Source organism: Bombina bombina, chromosome 2, assembly GCF_027579735.1.
Source record: "Bombina bombina isolate aBomBom1 chromosome 2, aBomBom1.pri, whole genome shotgun sequence".
Lineage (NCBI taxonomy): Eukaryota > Metazoa > Chordata > Amphibia > Anura > Bombinatoridae > Bombina > Bombina bombina.
In genome coordinates this window covers 744,460,787-744,481,049 of record NC_069500.1, presented here as the reverse complement: position 1 = coordinate 744,481,049, position 20,263 = coordinate 744,460,787, and positions in this window count along the sequence as shown.

Below are 20,263 nucleotides of genomic sequence, written 5' to 3'. Positions count from 1 at the left end.
AGGACATATGTCATCCTTTTGAATAATAGATTACAAGAAAGGCATTGATTTTAGAAACCCACAGATCATTATTTGCAACCGTGAAATAGAAAAAAACATTGATTAGACACCCATTACACTTATTTATGCTCAGGCCTTTTTAATACGAGGGTCCCAGAGCCTCAACCGAAACAACAGCATGAAAGAGGACATATGTCATCCTTTTGAATAATAGATTACAGGAAAGGCATAGATTTTAGAAACCCACAGATCATTATTTGCAACCGTGAAATGGAAAAAAACATTGATTAGACACCCGTTACACTTATTTATCCTCAGGCCTTTTTAATACGAGGGTCCCGGAGCCTCAACCGAAACAACAGCATGAAAGAGGACATATGTCATCCTTTTGAATAATAGCTTACAGGAAAGGCATTAATTTTAGAAACCCACACATCATTATTTGCAACCGTGAAATAGAAAAAAACATTGATTAGACACCCAGTACACTTATTTTTCCTCAGGCCTTTTTAATAAGACCAGGGAAATAGAAAAAAAACATTGATTAGACACCCAGTACACTTATTTATCCTCAGGCCTTTTTAATAAGAGGGTCCCGGAGCCTCAACCAAAACAACAGCATGAAAGAGGAGATATGTCATCCTTTTGAATAATAGATTACAGGAAAGGCATTGATTTTAGAAACCCACAGATCATTATTTTCAACCGTGCAATAGAAAAAAACATTGATTAGACACCCGTTACACTTATTTATCCTCAGGCCTTTTTAATAAGAGGGTCCTGGAGCCTCAACTGAAACAACAGTATGAAAGAGGACATATGTCATCCTTTTGAATAATAGATTACAGGAAAGGCATTGATTTTACAATCCCAGAGTTCATTTATATGACCCGGAAAAAATAAAAAAACATTGATTAGACACCCGTTACACTTATTTATCCTCAGGCATTTTTAGTAAGAGTGTCCCGGAGCCTCAACAGAAACAACAGCAGGAAAGAGGACATATGGTATACTTTTGAACAATAGATTACAGGAAAGGCATTGATTTTAGAAACCCATAGATAATTTTTTGCAAATGGAAATTTGAATAAAAAAAATGATTCGATGGACACCCAGTACACCTCTTTCTCCTTAGGCCTTTTTATAAGAGGGTCCTGGAACCTCAAAAAAAACACCAGCAGGAAAGAGGACGTATGGCATCCTTTTGAACATTAGAGTACAGGTACAGCATTGATTTTACAAAACCAGAGATAATTTTGGTCAAATGTGAAATAGAAAAGAAAAATGAGTGGACACCCAGTACACCTCTTTCTCCTTAGGCATTTTTATAAGAGGGTCCAGGACCCTCAAACAAAATACCAGCAGGAAAGAGAACATATGGCATACTTTGGAACAATAGAGTACTGGTACGGCATTGATTTGTGAAACCCACAGATAATTGTTTGTAAAAGTGAAATAGCCCCAAAAACCATGCTTGGACTCCCACTCCAGGTCGTTCTCCTTCAGCTTTTTTATAAGAGGGTGCAGCACCCTCAACAGAAACAACTGCAGGAAATACCACCACATATGCCATCCTTTTGCACAAGTGAGTACAGGTATGGCATCCATTTTAGAAACCCAGAGATAATTGAGAGGAACCAGGAACATTTTTCTAAAAACTGGATGGGGCACCCATTACTACAGGTCATTCTCCTTCAGCCTTTTTATATCATGGGCCACTACCCACAACAGGCACAACAGAATGAAACACCACATATGCCACCCTTTTGCACAATACAGTACAGGTATGGCATAGATGGAACACAGAGATAATTTAGAGCAACCAAGAGACTGATAAAGATGCTTGGTCGGTCCTACTCTTTCAAATTTGTGGCATTTTGCGTTCAATTTAATGGTCCACCGGATATGAGTGGTGTGTTAAGTTGTACAATTCATAACAGTTTAATCACTAGTGTTATGTTCCTTATTTTTTTTATTTGAGTTTTGTACCCACAGAGCTGCAGCAGAGGCCAGAAAAATTCGGAATGTACAAATGACTGAAAAATTGGGGTATTGTTGTAGCAACTGCTGTAGCAGCGGGCAGAAAAATCGATGTTTTTAAAACATTTATAAAGTGCCCTAAAAGCTTGTGGCTTGAACACTAGTTGTTGGCGGATAAGTCAAGCAAGTCCTCCGGCTTTATAACAAAAAAAATGGCCAGCCTGTGTACCAGTTGTAGCCCAAGCCAGCTCATCTCATCATCAGGAGTTTTTTATTCAAATGTATCGCCCAATGTCAGTCCCTTCGGGATCCAGCCCTCATTCATTTTTATAAAAGTGAGATAGTCAAGGCTTTTTTGACCTAGGCGACTTCTCTTCTCAGTGACAAAACCTCCTGCTGCACTAAAAGTCCTTTCAGACAGCAGACTTGAAGCGGGGCAGGCCAGAAGTTCCATTGCAAATTGGGATAGCTCAGGCCACAAGTCCAGCCTGCACACCCAGTAGTCAAGGGGTCCATCGCTCCTGAGAGTGTCGAGATCCGCAGTTAAAGCTAGGTAGTCTGCTACCTGTCGGTTGAGTCTTTCTCTAAGGCTGGATCCCGAAAGGCTCTGATGGTGCATGGGAGTTAAAAAGGTACGCATGTCCTCCATCAACAAGACGTGAGGAAAGTGCCCGGTCCTTGCCGCCGTGGTCATGGGAGGAGGAGGATTAATTTAATCTCTTCCCCTGTTACATTCCCGTGGTGCTGTGACATCACCCTTATACGCTGTGTAAAGCATAGTTTTTAATTTATTATGAAAATGCTCCATCCTTTCCAACTTGCGGGAATTTGGTAGCATTTCAGACACTTTATGCTTATACCGGGGGTCGAGGAGCGTGGACACCCAGTACAGGTCGTTCTCCTTCAGCTTTTTTATACGAGGGTCCCTCAACAGGCACGACAGCATGAAATAACCCATTTGAACAAGGTTGGATGCTGAGCTAATCATGTCGCGTTCCTCCTCCTCACTGATCTCACTGATGGTATCTTCTTCCCCCCAGCCACGTACTACACCACGGGTACCAGAGAGGTGACAACAACGAGCACCCTGGGATGACTGTTGTGCTCGGTCTTCCTCCTCCTCATCCTCCCCAAAGCCACATTCCTCCTCTGACTCCTCTTCCTCACAATCCTCTTCCTGCATTGCCGCAGGAAACGGCTGTTTGCGGGGGTGATGGACACCACAACTCTCCCGCTTCCTCTTCACGCTCATCTACTGCCTGATCCAGCACTCTTCGCAGGGCACGCTCCAGGAAGAAAACAAATGTTATGATGTCGCTGATGGTGCCTTCGGTGTGACTGACAAGGTTTGTCACCTCCTCAAAAGGACGCATGAGCCTACAGGCATTGCGCATGAGCGTCCAGTAATTTGGCAAAAATATCCCCAGCTCCCCAGAGACTGTCCTAGCACCCCGGTCATACAAATACTCATTAACAGCTTTTTCTTGTTGGAGCAGGCGGTCAAACATTAGAAGGGTTGAATTCCACCGTGTTGGGCTGTCGCAAATTAAGCGCCTCACTGGCAGGTTGTTTCGAAGCTGGATATCGGACAAGTGCGCCATGGCCGTGTAGGAACGCCTGAAATGGCCACACACCTTCCTGGCCTGCTTCAGGACATCCTGTAAGCCTGGGTACTTATGGACAAATCGTTGTACAATTAGATTACACACATGTGCCATGCACGGCACATGTGTCAACTTGCCCAATTTCAATGCCGCCACCAAATTACTTCCATTGTCAGAAACAACCTTGCCAATCTCCAGTTGGTGTGGAGTCAGCCACTGATCCACCTGTGCGTTCAGGGCGGTCAGGAGTGCTGATGCGGTGTGACTTTCTGCTTTCAGGCAAGTCAACACCAAGACGGCGTGACACTGCCGTACCCGGGATGTAGCATAGTACCTGGGGAGCTGGGGGGGTGCCATAGATGTGGAGCAAGACGCAGAAGTTGAAGAGGACTCAGCCGAGGAAGAGGTTATGGAAGAGGATGGAGTAGGAGGAGTAGAGGAGGTAGCAGCAGGCCTGCCTGCAAGTTGTGGCGGCGTCACCAACTCTTCTGCAGAGTCACGCATTTCAAACTTGTCAGAAGTCAGCAGGTTTACCCAATGCGCAGTGTAGGTGATATACCTGCCCTGACCATGCTTTGCCGACCAGCTATCCGTGGTCATATGGACCCTTGCCCCAACGCTGTGTGCCAGACATGCCATAACTTCCTTTCTCACAACAGAGTACAGGTTTGGGATTGCCTTTTGTGAAAATAAATTTCTGCCAGGTACCTTCCACTGCGGTGTCCCAATAGATACAAATCTTTTGAAAGCATCAGACTCCACCAGCTTGTATGGTAAAATCTGGCGGGCTAAGATTTCAGAGAAGCCAGCTGTTAGACGCCGGGCAAGGGGTTGACTTTGAGAAATTGGCTTCTTACGCTCAAACAGGTCCTTGACAGACACCTGACTGTGGGCAGATGACCAGGAACTGCTGCGTAAGAGAGACTGAGTGGAGGATGGTTGAGAGGGGGCAAGGAGGACAGCACTGGTTGACGTGGCTGAAGATGCTGGAGCAGGAGGAGGAGGGCGGCTTTCACTTTGTGTGCTGCTTCTACTCATGTGTTCTTCCCATCGGCCTTTGTGATGGGAGACCATGTGCCTTCGCAAAGCAGTTGTACCTAGGTGGCTGTTGGACTTCCCACGACTCAGTTTCTTTTGGCACAGGTTGCAAATGGCATCGCTGTTGTCAAAGGCAGACACACAAAAAATGCCACACTGCTGAGCTCTGCGATGACGGCATTCTGGTGGTGGCAACAGCATGCGTTGATGGGCGTCGGCGTGCTGTCTGGCTGACCCCTGGTGACGATGCATGCTGTCTGACTGTGCCACAAGCTCCTTGAGACGACCTCCCCGTGCTTCCAAATTGTCTCCTCCTCCTCCTCCTCCTCTCTGTCTCCCCATCTGAACTTTCCCCCTCTTCTTCTTCTCTTCTAGCAGGCACCCACGTGACATCCACCGACACATCATCATCAACCGCTTCACTTGTATCCGAAACATCAAGAAAGGAAGCAGCAGCGGGTACAACATCATCATCATCATCATCACACCGTACCTCCATGTCGGTAATGCTGCCTTACTGAGACTGATCGCTATTATCTACATCCTCTGTCAATGATGGTTGCGCATCACTCATTTCTTCCAAATGATGTGTCAATAACTCCTGTGACAGATCAAGTGAAGCGGCTGTGGTGCTAGTGTTGGTGGTGGCGACAGGCGGCGGAGTGGCACTGGTCACTTGAGACCTGCCCAAAGCACAGCTGGACTTAGATGGTGCGTCAAGGTTAGGAGGACTATCAGCGGAAGCTGAAGAAGATTGGGTGTCCTGTGTTAGCCATTCAACTAGGTCCTCTTCAGAAGTTTTTGCGTCCCCCCTGACACCCGGCGTCTGAATAATGTGCATATTTGTAGGGTCTAAAGGAATCACAGCACCACGACCATGGAACCTACATGGTTGGCCTGCCTCTGCCTGTCATTTTTTTTTAAATGGACACTAACAATACTATTACACCAATTGAGTGGTGGCACTGTGAAAGTGGGCACAGTATACGCTGTGAGACTGACAACAACAAAAAAGACAGATGTTTTAAAAATCACAAATTGTTAATTTTTTAAAATATTACAACTTACAAGTACTGTGGCAACAAATATGATTGTTTGGCACTATTTGGCAAATGGGCCTGTCTGGCACACACGCTGGGAGAAAGGAAACTGCAATTCAATGGCACTAGGAGACTGAAGAATCCCAGTCAAAACAGTTATGATTAACAAAAATTCCAATCCTGTTACAACAAATATGAGTGGTGGCACTAATTGGCTAGTTGGGACTGGCACACAGGCAGGAGGAAAATGCAATTCAATGGCACAAGCAAACTGAGGATTAAGATCAACAATCAAAATTTTTTTTATTTTTAACTAGTAACTATACTGTGACAACAATTATGATTGGTGTAAAAAGTTGGCAAGACGGCCTGGCACAAAAGGCTGGCAGGCAGGAGGTAGATGCAATTCAAGGACACTTGGAGACTGATTACTGACAGTCTAAACAGTGATGATTGACAATTTTTGCAATACTGTTAACAGAAATATGATTGCTGACAACAATTGGCTAGGTGGGCCTGGCTCACAGCAGGCTGCAAGGCAGGAGGAAAGTGCTATTCAATGGCACCAGCAAACTGAGGATTCAAATCACAACAACTATTACCAAAAATTTTAATTTTTAATTATTAGAATACTGTCACAACAAATATGATTGGTGTAAATATTTTTTAAGTAGGCCTGGCACACAGGCTTGGAAGGCTGTAGAAAAGTGCAATTCTAGGGCATGAGCAAACTGAGGATTAAGATCAACACTAAAAAAATTTTTTATTAAAATTAATAACTATACTGTCTGTGACAACAATTATGATTGGTGTAAATAGTTGGCTAGACGGCCTGGCACAAAAGGCTGGCAGTGGCAGGCAGGAGGTAAATGAAATTCAATGGCACTAGGAGACTGAATATTTGCAGTCCAACAAATTATGATTTTTTTTTTTAATTACTGTTACAAGAATTGTGATTGGTGCCACTAATTGGCTACTTGGGCCTGGCAGACAGGCTGGCAGATATGAGTCGCGGATGGTAGGTAGGGCAGCAATTTAACACAGTATGCTGTGTAAGTGACAAAAACACAGGACTGATAGAAAATTAAGTTACATTACACTAGCAAAATATTTTAAAAATTTTAGATTTTAATATTAAAATTATGTTAAGAAGTGCAATGCACATATGACTCTATGAGTGGTCGCACTGGCTGGCTGCTACGTAGGGCAGCAATTATAACAACAGTATGCTGTGTAAGTCAGATAGACAGTTAGACACAGGCCTGATAGAAAATACAATTAGATTACACTAGCATAATGATTTAAAGACTTTTTTTTGGAAATTTTAAGAAAAAGGTTAAGCACATACATATGAGTCGTGGCTGATAGCCTTGGAAGGGCAGCTATTAAAAACAGTAGGCTCTGTAAGTCAGATACAAACACGCCTGATAGAAAATACTATTAGATTACACTAGAAAAATGATTGAAATTATTTTTTTGGGGGGGGAATTAAAAAAAGGTTAAACACATATGAGTCGTGGCTCATAGACTAGGGAGGGCAGCAAGTAAACACAGTAGGCTCTCTATGTCAGCAAAACACACAGGCCGGATAGAAAATTATATTAGATTACACTAGCAAACAAATTTAAACTTTTTTTTTTATATTAAAATTAAGGTGAAGAAGAATAGATATGAGTGCTGGGTGGCTGCCTGGCACAGACCAATTAACCAAAAGACTGAAAAAAAAGAGGTATATTAATGCTGAGTGAGCCTTACAGACTAGACAGACTAGATTACACTAGCAAAATATATATATATTTTTTTTAAATTTAAAATAATGTTATAAACGGATATTAACACTGGTGGCTGCTGGCTGGCACAGAGCAATGAACCAGAGTATATGCTGTGTGACACTGGCCTGATAGAAAATGAAAAAAAATTACACTAGAAAAATAATTAAATTTTTGGGTTAGTTAAATTTAAACTAATGTTGTTAGGGAGATATCAGTGGTGGCAGTAGTCACAGCATATGCTGTGAGCCTTAAACACACAGCTGAAAGCCAGGCAAATGCTAATTAAAAAAAAACTAAAAAAAAAAAAAAAAAAGCGGCACAAAATATAGCCCTAAAAAGGGCTTTATGGGGTGCTGTGCTTGCAGCAGAGATGAGTGGAGTCCTTCTGGACTGTAAATACACTAGCCTAGCTATGTTTTTCCTATTTATGTCAGGAGCAAAAACACAACACGTCCTCTCATTAAAAAAGCAAGGTTGTTATGAGTCTAAAATGGCGGATTCCGAGTAGCTGGGAGTGTCTGTGAGGGAGTGTCTGATGTTGATTGGCTCTAATGTGTCAGGCGGCTGTGACATAAAGGGTCAAAGTTTCCACAATGATGACACATAGGGGCGGATCGAACATCACCATGTGTTCGCCCACAAACGCGAACGCGAACAAGCTATGTTCGCTGTGAACCGTTCGCGGGCGATCAGTTCGGTACATCACTAGTTCAGAACTGAAATGGGTTCAAATATGGCTCCCGCATATGCCAATCTGTACATGTCTTGGTACGAGACTTCGGTAATGCAGATTTTATCACTAAATTGGAACAGCAAGGATACAGAAAGAAGTTGATCATACAGGTGCATACCAACTTGGTGCAAGAAGATCAAATGACCCTGCTACAACCACGAGAAGTGGTGAAGAGGGTGGAAAACAAAGGTTATAACATTGATTTTGTAACCACTTTCAACCCCATATCTAAGGTGTTGGCTGAGTCAGTAAAGAGTAACTGGGAGATCGTGAGCACAGACAAGATGTTACCATTCTCACATATGACTGCTCCACAGATGGCTTAATAAAGAGCACCTAATTTGAAAGATCTCTTGGTCCACAATGAACCTCTAAAGTGTTATGAAAAAGGTACGTGGTTGGATACCAAGAGAAAATTAGGATACTACAGATGTGGGGACTGCCCTACGTGCAACAGTATGCTGACAGGGGTGTACTTTCATCACCCGCACACTGGGAGAAAGTTTAAGATTCTACTTAGATTGTCAAGCATGAACACCTACGTGGTCTACATACTGATGTGTCCATGTTCTTTGATGTATGTGGGGAAAATCTCTACCACGTTTCGTGAGAGGATGGCCAATCATCACCATGCCATTAGACAGGCGATAGAGAAGAAAATATCTGATCAACCTGTCGCCCGGCATTTCCTCCAGGCAGGACATACATCCGCAAGCCTGAGGACTATGCTAATAGATCATGTGCCCCCTCTACGGAGGGGGGGTGACAGAAATACAAAACTTCTTCAGGTATAGACCTCTTGGATCTATCGTCTTGATACGGTGGCCCAGAAGGGGCTAAATATACAGCTGGACTTTAATGTCTTTCTTTGAAGGGATGTCCATGATTGTTCGATCTAAGTCATCTATGTTTAAAAGATGGTCTTGTCCTCAATTATGTATATGTGAAAAGTCTCCAAAATGATAGTACTCCATCTACAGTGTATTGCTGGGGCCTGATTCAAGTTTTTTTACTATACTCCATTAGACACGAATAATATACTAGTGTTATGTACATTAGGCTTTATGATTTAATTTAACTTAATATATTTACCTATTACCATTGTGTGGGTACATGTGGTTGTTCTGTTGTTACTATTAAGATTACCTACAATGTTACAGTACACGCCCTATGGAGACTATGTTTGATAATGGACTTTTAATGTTGAGTGTAGTGATGTTGCGAATAGTTCGCCGGTGAATAGTTCCCGGCGAACATAGCATGTTCGATCCGCCCCCTATTCGTCATCATTGAGTAAAATTTGAACCTGTATCTCACAGTCTGCAGACACATTCCCAGCTCCTGAACAGCAGCCATTTTAGATTCATTCGGAAGCTGCATTGTTAGTGAGAGGAGGGACAGTGTAGCTGCTGGTGATTTAATAGGGAAATTGATAGCTAGGCTAGTGTATACAGTGTCCACTACAGTCATGAAGGACTCATCTGATCTCTGCTGTAAGCACAGCACCCCAAAAAGCCCTTTTTAGGGCTAGAACATAATTAACAGTAGTGTAAATTTAAAAAAAAAACTTTTTTGACTGTGAAACATCAGTCTGCTAGTGTAATCTAATTGCAGTTGCCTGCCTGCCAGCGTGTGTGCCAGGCCCACTTGCCCAGTGCCACACCACTCTTAACTAGTGTAACAGTAGTGTAAATTTAAAAAAAAATAACTTTTTTGACTGTGAAACATCAGTCTGCTAGTGTAATCTAATTGCAGTAGCCTGCCTGCCAGCGTGTGTGCCAGGCCCACTTGCCCAGTGCCCCCACTCATATCTGGTGTAACAGTAGTGTATATTTTAAAAAAAAACATTTTTGACTGTGAAACATCAGTCTGCTTGTGTAATCTAATTGCAGTTGCCTGCCTGCCAGCGGGTGTGCCAGGCTCACAGCGTATACTGTGCCCACTTGCCCAGTGCCACCACTCATATCTTGTTTAATAGTAGTGTAAGTGTACATTTAAAAACAAAAAACAAAAATTTTGGACTGTGAAACATCAGTCTGCTTTTTTGTTTCAGGCTCACAGCTTATACTGGGCCCACTCGCCCAGTGCCACCACTCATATCTTGTTTAATAGTATTGTAAGTGTACATTAAAAAAAAAAAACTTTTTGGACTGTGAAACATCAGTCTGCTTTTTTTGTGTCAGGCTCACAGCGTATACTGTGCCCACTTGCCCAGTGCCACCAGTCATATCTTGTTTAATAGTAGTGTAAGTGTACATTTAAAAAAATAAAAACTTTTTTGGACTGTGAAACATCAGTCTGCTTTTTTGTGTCAGGCTCACAGCGTATACTGTGCCCACTTGCCCAGTGCCACCACTCATATCTTGTTTAATAGTAGTGTAAGTGTACATTTAAAAACAAAAAAAACTTTTTGGACTGTGAAACATCAGTCTGCTTTTTTGTGTCAGGCTCACAGCATATACTAGGCCCACTTGCCCAGTGCCACCACTCTTATTTTGTTTAATAGAAGTGTAAGTGTACATTTTAAAAAAAAAATGACAGGCAGAGGCAGGCCACCCCGCAGGTGTCGTCATGGTCGTGGTGCTGTGATTCCCTTTGGCACTAGAATAATGCCCAGTGTTCAGAGGCCACGTCCCATGAACTCGAAAAGTTCTGAGGAAATAGTTGACTTTAAGACACAGGACACCCAATCTTCTATAGCTTCCGCTCCGAACCTTGACACACCATCCTCCTCCAGCTTATCTTCGGGCAACTCTCAAGTTACCACTCGCCCGCCTGCCGCCACCACCAACACTAGCACCACAGCCGCTTCACTTGATCTGTCAGAGGAGTTTTTTACACATCAGTTGGAAGAAATGAGTGATGCACAACCATCATTGACAGAGAATGTAGATAACAGTGATATGTCTCAGTCAGGCAGCATTACAGACATGGAGTACCGTGTGATGATGATGTTGTACCCGCTGCTGCTTCCTTTGTTGATTTGTCAGATACAAGTGAAGCGGTTGATGATGACGATGCGTCTGTGGATGTCACGTGGGTGCCTGCTAGAAGAGAAGAAGAACAGGTGGAAAGTTCAGATGGGGAGACAGAGAGGAGGAGGAGACGAGTTGGAAGCAGGGGGAGGTCGTCACAAGGAGCTAGTGGCAAAAGTCAGACAGCATGCATCGGCACCCGGGGTCAGCCAGACAGCACGCCAATCAACGCATGCTGTTGCCACCACCAGAATGCCGTCATCACAGAGCTCAGCAGTGTAGCATTTTTTTGTGTGTCTGCCTCTGACAACAGCGGACAACAGTTCCTGCTCATCTGCCCACAGTCAGGTGTCTGTCAAGGACATGTTTGAGCATAATTAGCCAATGTCACAAAGTCACCCCCTTGCCCGGAGTCTGACAGCTGGCTTGTCTGAACTCTTAGCCCGCCAGCTTTTACCATACAAGCTGGTGGAGTCTGAGGCGTTAAAAAAATTTATAGCTATTGGGACACCACAGTGGAAGGTACCCAGCCAAAAATTTCTTTGCACAAAAGGCAATCCCCAACCTGTACTCGATTGTGCAAAAGGAAGTAATAGCATGTCTGGCACACAGTGTTGGGGCATGGGTCCATATGACCACTGATAGCTGGTCTGCAAAGCATGGTCAGGGCAGGTATATCACCTACACTGCGCATTGGGTAAACCTGCTGACGGCTGCCAAGCATGGAATGCATGGCTCTGCAGAGGAGGAGTTGGTGACACCGCTATGACTTGCAGGCAGGCCTGCTGCCACCTCCTCTACTCCTCCTACTCCATCCTCTTCCATAACCTCCTCGGCTGAGTCCTCTTCTGCTGCTGCGTCTTGCTCTACATCAACGGCACCCCCCAGCTCCGCAGGTACTATACCACATCCCGGATATGCAGTGTCACGCCGTCTTGGGGTTGACTTGCCTGAAAGCAGAGAGTCACACCGGACCAGCACTACTTTCCACCATGAACGCACAGGTGGATAAGTGTCTGACTCCGCATCAACTGGAGATCGGCAAAGTGGTTTCTGACAACGGAAGTAATTTGGTCACGGCATTGAAATTGGGCAAGTGCATGGCACATGTGTGTAATCTGATCGTACAACACTTTGTGCATAAGTACCCAGGCTTACAGGACATCCTGAAGCAGGCCAGGAAGGTGTGTGGCCATTTGAGGTGTTCCTACATGGCCATGGTGCACTTTTCCAATATCCAGCAGTGAAACAACATGCCAGTGAGGCGCTTGATTTGCGACAGCCCAACACGTTGGAATTCAACACTCCTAATGTTTGACCACCTGCTCCAACAAGAAAAAGCCGTTAACGAGTATTTGTATGACCGGGGTGCTAGGACAGCCTCTGCGGAGCTGGGAATTTTTTTGCCATGTTACTGGGCACTCATGCGCAATGCCTGTAGGCTCATGCATCCTTTTGAGGAGGTGACAAACCTAGTCAGTCACACCGAAGGCACCATCAGCTAAATCATACCATTTGTTTTCTTCCTTGAGCGTGCCCTGCGAAGAGTGCTTAATAAGGCCGTAGATGAGCGTGAAGAGGAAGAGTTGTGGTCACCATCACCACCAGAAACAGCCTTATCAGCATCGCTTGCTGGAACAGCGGCAATGCTGGAAGAGGATTGTGAGGAAGAGGAGTCAGAGGAGGAATGTGGCTTTGAGGTGGAGGAGGAAGACCAACCACAACAGGCATCCCAGGGTGCTCGTTGTCACCTATCTGGTACCCGTGGTGTTGTACGTGGCTGGGGGGAAGAAGATACCTTCAGTGAGATCACTGAGGATGAGGAACGGGACATGAGTAGCTCGGCATCCAACCTTGTGCAAATGGGGTCTTTCATGCTGTTGTGCCTGTTGAGGGACCCTCGTATAAAAAAGATGAAGGAGAACGACCTGTACTGGGTGTCCATGCTACTAGACCCCCAGTATAAGCATAAAGTGCCTGAAATGTTACCAAATTACCACAAGTCGGAAAGGATGCAGCAGTTCCAAAATAAATTAAAAAGTATGCTTTACACAGCGTATAAGGGTGATGTCACAGCACAACGGGAATCTAACAGGCGAAGAGGTGAAAGTAATCCTCTGACTCCCACGACCACGCTGGCAAGGACAGAACGCTTTACAGATGTGTTGTTGATGGAGGACATGCAGAGCTTTTTAACTCCTATGCATCACCACAGCCCTTCAGGGTCCACCCTCAGAGATCGACTCGACCGACAGGTAGCAGACTACCTCGCCTTAACTGCAGATCTCGACACTCTGAGGAGAAATGAACCCCTTGACTACTGGGTGTGCAGGCTTGACCTGTGGCCTGAGCTATCCCAATTTGCTATAGAACTTCTGGCCTGCCCCGCTTCCTGTGTCCTGTCAGAAAGGACCTTCAGTGCAGCAGGAGGTATGGTCACTGAGAAGAGAAGTCGCCTAGGTCAAAAAAGTCTAGATTACCTCACCTTTATTAAGATGAATGAGGGATGGATCCCGAAGGGACTGACATTGGGCTATACATTCGAGTAAAAAAGGCCTGATAAGATGAGCTGCCTTGGGCTAAAAATGGTCCACACGCTGCTGTATTTTATCTTCGAATTCCGGATGACTTGCGTGACTTATCCGCCACCAACTAGGGTTAAAGCCGCAATGTTTTAGGGCACTTTCTGCCTGGGAAACAAACATCAACTTTTCTGGCCGCTGCTACAGCAGCGGCTGCAACAATAACTAATTTTTCAGGCATGTGTACATGCCAAATTTTTCTGGCCTCTGGTGCTGCACTGTGGCTTCAAAAACCAAACCAAAAAAAAAGGCACGTAACATGGATTAAACTGTGGCTGGACTGTTTTGTGACAGCCACTTGTGTTTCAGCAAAATGTCCGTCGGCCAAATGTCCGTCTGCCAAATGTCCGTCGGCTAAAAGTCCGGCCACGATTGCACGCGCAGTGCCCCAAATTTGAAGTAGGAGGACCGACCAAGCATCTTTTTCCCTCTCCCGGTTCCTAAAATCCATGCCATATACACGTCCCTTGATAGGGGATGGAACAGGGATTAAACTGATAAGAATAGTACTACTTAACACACCTTATAATAACGCAGAGAGAGGCAATGCAGAGAGAGGAGTCTGAAGAAGAGGAGTCAGAGGAGGAAGGTGGCTTTGAGGTGGTGGAAGACCAAACAGAGCAGGCGTCCCAGGGGGCTTGTTGTCACCTTTCGGGGACACTTGGTGTTGTACGTGGCTGGGTGGAGGAAGAGACCTTCAATGACATCAGTGAGGACAAGGAACGGGACATGGCTAGCTTGGTATCCAACCAAATGGTGAGTTTGCGGTTGTGCAAATGGACTGTTTGCGCTTGTTTGCGGTGTGTTAAACGGGGAGTTTGGTCTGTCGCTGTGAAGCGGGCGTAACCCTTACACTACCTGATCAATACAACATCATACCTGATGTTTTAAAGCACGTTATTCCAAACAATTTAGGAATGTTATGTGATTTATACCCTTTATGGCTTAAAACCAGACTCTGCATCAACTATGTAATTTTCCGTGGGTGTTTTGCCATGGATCCCCCTCCAGCATGCCACAGTCCTGGTGTTAGTACCCTTGAAACAATTTTTCCATCACTATTGTGTCCAGAAAGAGTCCCTGTGGGTTTTAAAATTTGCCTGCCTATTGAAGTCAATGGCGGTTCGCCCGGATCGCCCGTTTGCGAACAGTTGCGGACGTTCGCTGTTTGCGAATGGAAAATTTTAAGTTCGCGACATCACTAATTGAGTGTTAAAGATAGTGCAGCTATACTGTATGGGTAACAATGTATACCATCCATTTGGGATCTCAAGTAGTATTGTTTTAACACTCTTTTAATAATTTTCTTTGTGTGGTGTAGGGAACATTTGTTTTTTTTTTTATTACAATATGGAACTTGTAAGAGTTAGTCCGATGATATCGGAACTACCGCTACCCGATATGCACGTTTCCAAGTGTTACGAGTGTTACGTGTGACAGATGCGTAAGCATCATCACGTGGGTGGATCTATGGTAATTAGCCATGTGGCCGATGTTGGGCCGGATGTGCGTGTACGGGGGCGGCTTCCAATACACCGGAAGTGACATGGGCATATACGGGTATTTATAGGTGAGTGGTGTATGGGGTAGATTAGGAACCTTTTCTTGGGATAAAGATGTTTTGAACAATACCCATTGACAAAGATACCAACAGGTATCGAAACATTTGTGGATTCTTGATTGATGTTGTGAAACAGTTTAAAACTTTTGATGAGACCGGAGAGTGAAGCGTTCTTTCTTCCTATATTTTGGGGTTGATTGATATCACTGTATGTTTTCCATGCAGCACCCCGGCGGATGCCCAAAGTAACAGTGAGTGCACCTGTGTTTGATATCTATCTATCTATCTATCTATCTATCTATCTATCTATCTATATATATATATATATATATATATATATATATATATATATATATATATATATATATATAAAACATAATTTATGTAAGAACTTACCTGATAAATTCATTTCTTTCATATTGGCAAGAGTCCGTGAGCTAGTGACATATGGGATATACAATCCTACCAGGAGGGGCAAAGTTTCCCAAACCTCAAAATGCCTATAAATACACCCCTCACCACACCCACAATTCAGTTTAATGAATAGCCAAGCAGTGGGGTGATAAAGAAAGGAGTAGAAAGCATCAACAAAGGAAATTTGGAAATAATTGTGCTTTATACAAAAAATCATAACCACCATAAAAAGGGTGGGCTTCATGGAGTCTTGCCAATATGAAAGAAATGAATTTATCAGGTACATAAATTATGTTTTCTTTCATGTAATTGGCAAGAGTCCATGAGCTAGTGACATATGGGATATCAATACCCAAGATGTGGATCTCCACTTAAGAGTCACTAGAGAGGGAGGAAATAAAAAAAAAACAGCCATATACCGCTGAAAAAATTAGTCCATAACCCAAAAAAATAAGTTTATTTTCAATTGAAAAGCAGAACAATCAAACTGAAACAGCTGCCTGAAGAACTTTTCCACCAAAAACTGCTTCCGAAGAAGCAAATACATCAAAACGGTAGAATTTAGTAAATGTATGCAAAGAGGACCAAGTTGCTGCTTTGCAAATCTGATCAACTGAAGCTTCATTCTTAAAAGCCCACGAAGTGGAAACTGATCTAGTAGAATGAGCTGTAATTCTCTGAGGTGGGGCTTGACTCGTCTCCAAATAAGCTTGATGAATCAAAAGCTTTAACCAAGAGGCCAAGGAAATAGCAGAGGCCTTCTGACCTTTCCTAGGACCAGAAAATAGAACAAATAGACTAGAAGTCTTCCTGAAATCTTTAGTAGCTTCAACATAATATTTCAAAGCTCTCACCACATCCAAAGAATGTAAGGATATTTCCAAAGGATTCTTAGGATTAGGACACAAGGAAGGGACAACAATTTCTCTACAACCTTAGGTAAAAATTCAAATGAAGTCCGCAAAACCGCCTTATCCTGATAAAAAATCAGAAAAGGAGATTCACAAAAAAGAGCAGATAGCTCAGAAACTCTTCTAGCAGAAGAGATGGCCAAAAGGAACAACACTTTCCAAGAAAGTAGTTTAATGCCCAAAGAATGCATAGGCTCAAATGGAGGAGCCTGTAAAGCCTTCAGAACCAAATTAAGACTCCAAGGAGGAGAAATTGATTTAATGACAGGCTTAATACGAACTATAGCCTGTACAAAACAGTGTATATCAGGAAGTATAGCAATCTTTCTGTGAAATAAAACAGAAAGAGCGGAGATTTGTCCTTTCAAGGAACTTGCAGACAAACCCTTATCCAAACCATCCTGAAGAAACTACAAAATTCTAGAAATGATAAAAGAATGCCAAGAAAATTTATGAGAAGATCAACATGAAATGTAAGTCTTCCAAACTCTATAATAAATCTTTCTAGAAACAGATTTACGAGCTTGTAACATAGTATTAATCACTGAGTCAGAGAAACCTCTATGACTTAGAACTAAGCGTTCAATTTCCATACCTTCAAATTTAATGATTTGAGATCCTGATGGAAAAATGGACCGTAAGATAGTAGCTCTGGCCGTAACGGAAGTGGCCAAGGCGAGCAACTGGACATTCGAACCAGATCCCCATACCAAAACTCGTGTAGCCATGCTGGCACCACCAGCAACACAAATGATTGTTCCATGATGATTTTGGAAATCACTCTTGGAAGGAGAAATAGAGGCAGGAAGATGTAAGCAGGATGATAACACCAAGGAAGTGTCAGCGCATCCACTGCTTCCGCCTGAACATCCCTGGACCTGGACAGGTATCTTGGAAGTTTCTTGTTTAGATGAGAGGCCATGAGATCTATCTCTGGAAGACCCCACATCTGAACAATCTGAGAAAACACATCTGGATGGAGAGACCACTCCCCTGGATGTAAAGTCTGGCGGCTGAGATAATCCGCTTCCCAATTGTCTACACCTGGGATATGCACCGCAGAGATTAGACAGGAGCTAGATTCCGCCCAAACAAGTATTCAAAATACTTCTTTCATAGCTTGGGGACTGTGAGTCCCACCCTGATGATTGACATATGCCACTGTTGTGATATTGTCTGTCTGAAAACAAATGAACGGTTCTCTCTGTAACAGAGGCCAAAACTGAAGAGCTCTGAGAATTGCACGGAGTTCTAAAATATTTATTGGTAATCTCACCTCTTGAGATTTCCAAACCCCTTGTGCTGTCAGAGATTCCCAAACAGCTCCCCAACCTGAGAGACTAGCATCTGTTGTGATCACAGTCCAGGTTGGCTGAACTAAAGAAGCCCCTTGAACTAAACGATGGTGATCTATCCACCATGTCAGAGAGTGTACATTGGGATTTAAGGATATTAATTGTGATATCTTTGTATAATCCCTGCACCATTGATTCAGCATACAAAGCTGGAGAGGTCTCATGTCAAAACGAGCAAAGGGGATCGCGTCCGATGCTGCAGTCATGAGACCTAAAACTTCCATGCACATAGCCACTGAAGGGAATGACTGAAGGTGCCGGCAGGCTGCAACCAATTTTAAACGTCTCTTGTCTGTTAGAGACAGAGTCATGGACACTGAATCTATCTGGAAGCCTAAAAAGGTGACCCTTGTCTGAGGAATCAAGAAACTTTTTAGTAAATTGATCCTCCAACCATGTTTCCAAAGAAACAACACTAGTTGATTCGTGTGAGTTTCTGCAGAACATAAAGACTGAGCTAGTACCAAGATATCTTCCAAATAAGGAAACAACGCAATACTCTGTTCTCTGATTACAGAAAGTAGGGCACCCAGAACCTTTGAAAAGATTCTTGGAGCTGTTGCTAGGCCAAATGGAAGAGCAACAAATTGGTAATGCTTGTCTAGAAAAGAGAATCTCAGAAACTGATAATTTTCTGTATGAATCGGAATATGAAAGTATGCATCCTGCAAGTCTATTGTGGACATATAATGTCCTTGCTGAACAAAAGGCAGAATAGTCCTTATAGTCACCATCTTGAAAGTTGTTACTCTTATATAACAATTCAAAATTTTCAGATCCAGAACTGATCTGAATAAATTTTCCTTCTTTGGGATAATGAATAGATTTGAATAAAACCCCAAACCTTGTTCCAGAAGAGGAACTGGCATAATTACCCCTGAAGACTCCAGGTCTGAAACAAACTTCAGGAAAGCCTGAGCTTTTACTGGATTTACTGGGATACGTGAGAGAAAAAATCTTCTCACAGGAGATCTTACTCTGAATCCTATTTGATACCCTTGAGAGACAATACTCTGAATCCATTAATTTTGAACAGATTTTATCCAAATATCCTTGAAAAACCTTAATCTGCCCCCTACCAGATGAGCTGGAATGAGGGCCGCACCTTCATGCAGACTTAGGGGCTGACTTTGGTTTCCTAAAAAGCTTGGATTTATTCCAATTTGAGGAAGGCTTCCAATTGGAGGCAAATTCCTTTGGGTAAGGATTGAGTTTTTGTTCCTTATTCTGACGAAAGGAACGAAAACGGTTAGAAGCCTTAGATTTACCCTTAGGTTTTTTTATCCTGAGGCAGAAAAACTCCCTTTCCCCAGTAACAGTTGAAATAATAGAATCCAACTGGGAACCAAATAAATTATTACCTTGGAAAGAAAGAGATAGTAATCTAGATTTAGATGCCATATCAGCATTCCAGGATTTAAGCCACAAAGCTCTTCTAGCTAAAATAGCTAAAGACATGGATCTAACATCAATTTTGATAATATCAAAAATAGCATCACAAAAAAATGATTAGCATGTTGCAGTAAGCGAATAATGCTAGATAAGTTAGAATCCAATTCCTGTTGCGCTAAATTCTCCAACCAGAAAGTTGATGCAGCCGCAACATCAGCCAAAGAAATTGCAGGTCTGAGAAGATGACCTGAATATAAATAGGCCTTCCTTAGATAAAATTCAAGCTTCCTATCTAAAGGATCCTTAAAGGAAGTACTAGCTTCCATAGGAATAGTGGTACGTTTAGCAAGAGTAGAAATAGCCCCATCAACTTTGGGGATCTTTTCCCAAAACTCTATAGATTTTGCTGGTAAAGGATACAATTTTTTAAACCTTGAAGAAGGAATAAAAGAAGTACCTGGCTTATTCCATTACTTAGAAATCATATCAGAAATAGCCTCAGGAATAGGAAAAACCCCTGGAGAAATCACAGGAGGTTTAAAAACAGCATTTAAACGTTTATTAGACTGAACATCAAGAAGACTGGTTACCTCAATATCCAAAGTAATTAACACTTCTTTTAATAAAGAACGCATATACTCAATTTTAAATAAATAAGTAGATTTGTCAGTGTCAATGTCTGAGGAAGGATCTTCTGAATCAGATAGATCCTCATCAGAAGAGGATAAATTATTATGTTGTTGATCATTTGAAATTTCAACAACTAAATGATAAGTTTTAAAAGACCTTTTACTTTATTTGAAGGTGGAAATGCAGAAAAAGCCTTCAGAATAGAATCAGAAACAAATTCTTTAAAATTTACAGGTATATCATGCACATTAGAAGTTGAAGGAACTGCAACTGGCA